This window comes from Piliocolobus tephrosceles, chromosome 3 (genome assembly GCF_002776525.5).
Source record: "Piliocolobus tephrosceles isolate RC106 chromosome 3, ASM277652v3, whole genome shotgun sequence".
In the NCBI taxonomy this organism is placed as follows: domain Eukaryota; kingdom Metazoa; phylum Chordata; class Mammalia; order Primates; family Cercopithecidae; genus Piliocolobus; species Piliocolobus tephrosceles.
Window position 1 is genome coordinate 114918386 of NC_045436.1, and position 6244 is coordinate 114924629.

A 6244-nucleotide genomic window follows, 5' to 3' on the forward strand; every position below is an offset into this window, starting at 1 on the left:
CTAAAATGGAAGAAATCACTAGATGGGCTTATCAGCAGATTGGAAATGGCAGAAGAAAGGCTTGTTGAACTTGAAGAAAGATCTATTTAAAATGATCTAATCTGAAGGGCAGAGAGAAAAAAAGATTGCTAAGAAATGTACAGAGGTTCAGGAGCATATGACAATTTAAAAAGTCTAACATACACGTGACTTGAGTCCTAGAAAGGGATGAGGGTTAGAAGATAGTGGAAAACACATATACATATATAATACTCAATGTTTTTCCTTTTGGTGAAGGACACAAATCTACTAATTCAAGAAGCTCAGCAAATTCCAAACAGAAAACATACAAATAAGTCAACAACTAGGCACATGATAGTTAAACTTCTGACAACTAAAGCTTAAACAAAGCTTAGTAGCTACAGGAAAAAATAAATGATATATTTCACATAGAGGAAAAATGATTTTAATTATCACTGATTTTTAATCTGGAACATTAGAAGCCAGAAGAGAATAATGATCTTTAAAAGGTAGATAGATAATAAAATTGACAACCCTGAATTCTACACTTGATCTTAGCCAAAAGGCAGAGAAGCGATACAACCCTAACTTCTATATCCAGCAAAATATCCCTCAAGAATAAAGGTAGAATAAAGGCAAAATGAAGACATTTTCAGATAAAATAAAACTGAAAGAAGTTGTTACTAGCAGATCTGTACTAACCAACTGTTTAAAAAAATGCTTTTCAGACTTGAAGGAAAGTGATAATCAAGAGAGACATTTTTCAGAAAGAAGAATGAAAATGAAAATACGGGTAGACATACAAGACAAATTTTTTCTCCTAATTTCGTTAAAGTACATATGATGGTTTGAAGCAAAAATTATGTTGTTATGTTGCAATGTAAAAAGAAGACAGGATAAATGAGCCTAGGTGATTGCAAGTTGCTTACATTTTAGGTGATATAATACAATTTTAAGTTGCTTACATTTTAGGTGATATTATACAATTTCAACTGGAGGTAGATATTGAAAAGTTAAGGTTGTATATTGTACTTCCTAGAGCAACCACTAGAAAAGTAATACAAGAGGAAACAGCTAAAATTATGATACACCTTAAAATGGAATTATAAAGAACTTCTATTAATTTCCTCTCTCACCCCCTCAAAAAGGAAGAAAATAACAACGACAACAAAAATGAAGGAACAAAAAATAGGAAGTGTAGGAGGGAAAAATCTTTTCTTCTACCTTCCCAAATTCAGTAGCTAGAACTTATGAATTAAACTGACAAAAACCATATAAACAAGAGAAAAATGTTATGCTTACAGAAGCCAGCAAAAATCTCATTAAATTGTTAAAGACTTCATACATAACTTAGTAGAAAAAAGGGAAGGGGAGGAAAAGGCTTCTGTGAGAAAAGCAGATGGTTTTCCTTAAGAAACACAAGTGGGTTTCTAGGAGATTAAAAGTTTGTGATAATTGCCTGCCTCAGTGGGTAGCTCATGACTGTAATCCCAGTGATGGGAGTGGGAATAGGCTGAGACGGGAGGATTGCTTGCAGCCCAGAAATTTTGCTTCAGTGAATCATGATTGTGCCACGGCATTCCAGCCTGGGTGACAGAGTGAGACCCTGAAAGTCTGTAATAATATTTGTATATACAAGTATGAATATGCTCTTTCCGTCTTCTTCAGGGTCATAAAACTCTTCTGGAAAGAGGATTTACGGTAGTTCTCATTTCTCAGAAGTTTTTGCTTTTGGTCAGATAAGGAAAGCTCTGCTCTGAGAAATTTTCTTTCTGCATCTGCTGACTTTCAATTGCCTTCAGCTCAAATTATATATATAATAAAGTGGCATATTTTGGGATGGCATGTTCTGATTCTCTCTAGGACAAACACACTAACAAAAGGAAATGGTAGATTTAAATTCAAATGTATCAATAATCATACTCAGTGTAAACTGACTAAATGCTCCAATTTAAAGGTAGAAATCATTACACTGAACCAAAAAGCGAAAACACAAGACCAAACTACATGCTCTCTATAAGATACTTTAAATATGAGACAGATAGGTGCCAAATAATTAGTTGGAAAAAATATACTATACAAACAATAAGTATAAAATACCTGAAGATGATTATTTTTTAATATTTTTTAGCAGATAAAAGTAGATGTCAAGTAAAAGAGTATTATCAGAGATAAAGAGGGAGATTGGGTAAAGACCAAAAGGTCAAATGTATCAGAAGACATAATAATCAGAAATCTATATGCACTTCATAACAGAGTTTCAAAATACATGAAGCAAAATTTGAGAGAACTAAAAGGAACATATAAATAATTTTACAACCACAGTTTGAGATTTTAACTCTCTCTCTTAGCAATTGATAGAACTAGATAAAAGCATCAGTACAACATAGATTATTTGAACAACGCTTTCAACCACTTTGATGTAATTCACATCTATATTAGACTGCATCCAAAAACTATAGAATGCAACTGTCTGGCCTAATGGGAAAGATGGAACTGCTATTGACAGATGTGATAAAACTCTAACAAATGCACTGATGAGAAAATATCAGGTGTTCAGTTTTCACCACACACAATTGAAATGTTCATTAATTACCAGTGGATATATTGAACAGACCAAAAATATACGAGTCTGGATTTCAGACAAGAGGATTAAATTTGAGTATAAGTTTGAGTATTATCAACATGTAAATAATATTTAAAGTCAAAGAACTGCAGTTTTCATTAGAGCAGTCATGTAGTAATATAGAAAAAAGAAGAGGGTCAAAGACTGAGTGTTAGGGAGATGGAACATTTAGCGATAGGGTAAATGAGGAGGAGCTGGTAAAAGATATTGAGAAATAAGTCATTAGTGTCTTGATAGTCAGTTTTGGTGGAGTGACAAGGTGAAACACCTGACCAGGGAGGGTTCAAGGAAGAGAAGTTGATTGAATTTGGAGACAGTGAGTACAGATCAAAGGTGGGAAAAGGTGAGTGTGTGGGGAGGTGTTAAATTTTTTTTTTCTTTTTTGGTAAAAGGCCAGAGAGTAAATATTTTAGGCTGTGTGGATCATATGGTCTCTGTTGTAACTGCTCAACTCCACCACTGAAGTACAAAAGCAGACATAGACAACACTAAATGAAAGAGTATGGAAGTATGGTTGCATTCTAATAAAACATTAATGATAAAAGCAGTGAGCCATATTTGACCCACAGATTTTAGTTTGCTACCCCTGATATGGATAATTCTATTGAAAAACCGTTCTCTAATTTTGTCAAAACTGGAGGAGGGTGGGAAGCCAGGAGCCTCAAATGAAGGTTTATTTTTAGGGAGACAGAACAAAATAATTGCTGGTGTGATGACCTTGAATAGTATTAGTCCACTCAGGGAATTTACATTTTGACAGGGCAAAATTCACAAATAAATAAATACAAATTTGTTTCTGTTTTGGTGAGAGTTGAAGCTATAAGCTTGAATGAGATTGCCAAAGAGAGTATGTAGAGAGAGAGGAAAAGTAAGTTAAGGACATAAGTTAGGAAATCCCCGGGATGCGGTAGAAGAAAGACCAGCTAGCGAAGACTTCTAAATGAAAGATCAGAGAGATTAGGAAACAATTAGGAGCAGAGCCAGCTTCATGAGTGTGCGACCTGTGTAGTCACACAAGGCCCTGTGCTCAGAAGAGGGCCATGCCTGGTTTAATAATCTGTTACCATCTTGCGATGTATAATAATTTCCATTTGTATTGAGCCCTGCAAATTTTGTAACTTTTCCTGGCCATGAGGGTATAATTTTACAAAAGCAAGGATAGGAAAGATTTTCAATCAACAGGAGTTGGGACAAGGTGGACTTCTGCACAAATAGCATTTCAAATGTCAGTGAGAAGGCATTATTTATTTATTGTCCTCTTTAAACTCTCTGAAAACAAAAGAAAATGATGATAAAAAGTATGCCATTTTCAATTATACAAGAAAATTATAATAACCTCAAACCACAAATTGTGAAACATACTCTTTACTGTGCACTGTTAAGCAGGAGAAGAACGCTGGGGCCCAGGTTGCACATGTCACATCAGAATCCGGTAAGATTCCAACCCCAAAAGATATTCCCAGTGGTCCTCTGAGTGGAGCAAAAAGAGCTAAGGCAGGGCCATCTGCAGAGGTGGGGTTGGTCTAAAGTGGCATCTTAAAAGGCAAAGTCAGTATGCCATTTATATTTTCTATGTTAGAGGCTAAAACACGAGAATCTGCAGATGTGTTTTATTTGAACTATGTTTTCTTCTATTTTTTAGATTTACCTTTAAAAATTGTTGTATTGTTACATGACATTTTACATATTTGTGGGGTACATGTGTTTGTATCATGTATAGAATATGCGTTGATCAAGTCAGGGTACTTGTGACATCCATCGCCTTGAGTATTTATCATTTCTGTGTTTGAAACCTTCTAAGTCTTCTTTGAAATATACAATACTAATGTTGCTAATTATAGTCAATGTACTATGAGCATGATCAAACATTAAACATTATTGCTATCAGCTTTTAAACTATCAAACATTAAAACTTACTCCTGTATAACTACATGTTTTTACTCATTAACCAACCTCTCTTCATCTTCCTTTCCCACCCCCACACCCTTCCCAGCCTCTGCTATTTATCACTCTATTCTCTACCTCCTTGAGATCAACATTTTTAGCTCCTACATGTGAGTGAGCACATGACATGTTTGTCTTTCTGTCCCTGACTTATTTCACTTAACAGAATGACCTCTAGTTCCATCCATGTTGCTGTAAATGACAGGATTTCATTCATTTTATGGCCAAAAAGTATTCCATTGTGCATGGCATTTTAAAAATAGAGGTTCACTTAAAAAATATGTATTGTTTGACTATTGAAAAAGAAATTCTGGCCACTGTGATCTCACACAACAATCTAATAGCAATCAGCTAAACTGATTAGCTGCTGTCACCTTGGGATGAAGCACACAGTGCAGTTCACCACAGACCTTATCACTCTCATTTGGTCTTAAACTTAGCCTATTTCACTCCTTTATAACTTCTACTCAATCTCTGTAAGTATTTGAGCTTCAAAACTCTGTTATATATCTAACTTTCTAACCAAGGAGCACCTCTAGGGGAAATGGAAAAATAAAAGAGCTTTGCTGAGACACACATTGACTTAGAGGATAAAGAAAATAATACATTTGATGTGAGATTATTTAAGAAGACAAGTTAAGTAAAGTCGAAACACTCAGAACTCATTGCAGACCCTCTATCCCATTCTTTGTCTTCTATTCTTAAGAAAAATGAACATAAATTCAACAGTAAATATTAATCAAAGATAAATCTGCTTAGGATTCATTTATACGATTTCAATCAATCAGTTAATTAAAACATGAGAAAAAAATTAGCAAAAAGAAGATGAAACAAATATACAAAAGTGAATAGAAATGTTTACAGAATATTTTATAGTCACAGATACTATAGCCACAAGGAAGACAATAGAATTCTAAGTATGAATACAAGAGATTTTAAGACAACAGAAGAGATGATGGTCAGGTGGCAGAGCACAAAACAATGTGGAAGGAAAAAATAATATAACCTATCAAAGAGATGAAAACCAAATGAAAACCACAAGAATTTAATTAACAATGCAGGATCATAACAAAGACATGTATATGCTTGAAGAATCATACAAAATGATACAGAACAATGATATCAAAATGATTACAGACAAGCTATGGACAAAGGATAGCTAACATTCATAAAATTATGTTCCCAAGGGATAAAAGCAGAAAAAACGGACAGAAAACATAGAGAAATCATTCCAGGAAAAAAAAAAAAAAAGTTAATGCATCTACATACTGGCTCTCTAGGTTGTTGAAAATACTAATGAAGAATGATAAACTCCAGGCCACATCCTAGTGAGGGTCCCTTACCTCAGTCATGATCAATTTAATGTGCTCCATATCAGGTAAAGCACATCACATATAAAGAGGGAAAGATCAGGTTGGCCTCAGATTTTTTTTTTTTTCATAATAACACTTATTGCCAGGCAGAATGGAGCTATGTCCTAAGGAAAGAAAAGTGTGAGCTGAGGATTTACAAAAGCAGGTAGGCCCCATGCATTCTCAAACATGCAGCATTTCAGAAAATAGAGCATTTGCTAATCTTTTTCTCATTTTAGTGGTCTTCACTACAGTGTCCATTTCTACTTAACAGTGTTTACTTTGCTGCCTATAATGTCCCAGAAATAAAAACAGATGAGTA

At 34.4% G+C, this 6244-nt stretch overlaps 1 pseudogene; it reads right to left on the reverse strand.

Annotated features, from left to right (window-relative positions):
• Positions 1-450: 450 nt before the first annotated feature.
• LOC111524585 lies at positions 451-578 on the reverse strand (annotated as a pseudogene).
• Positions 579-6244: the final 5666 nt, after the last annotated feature.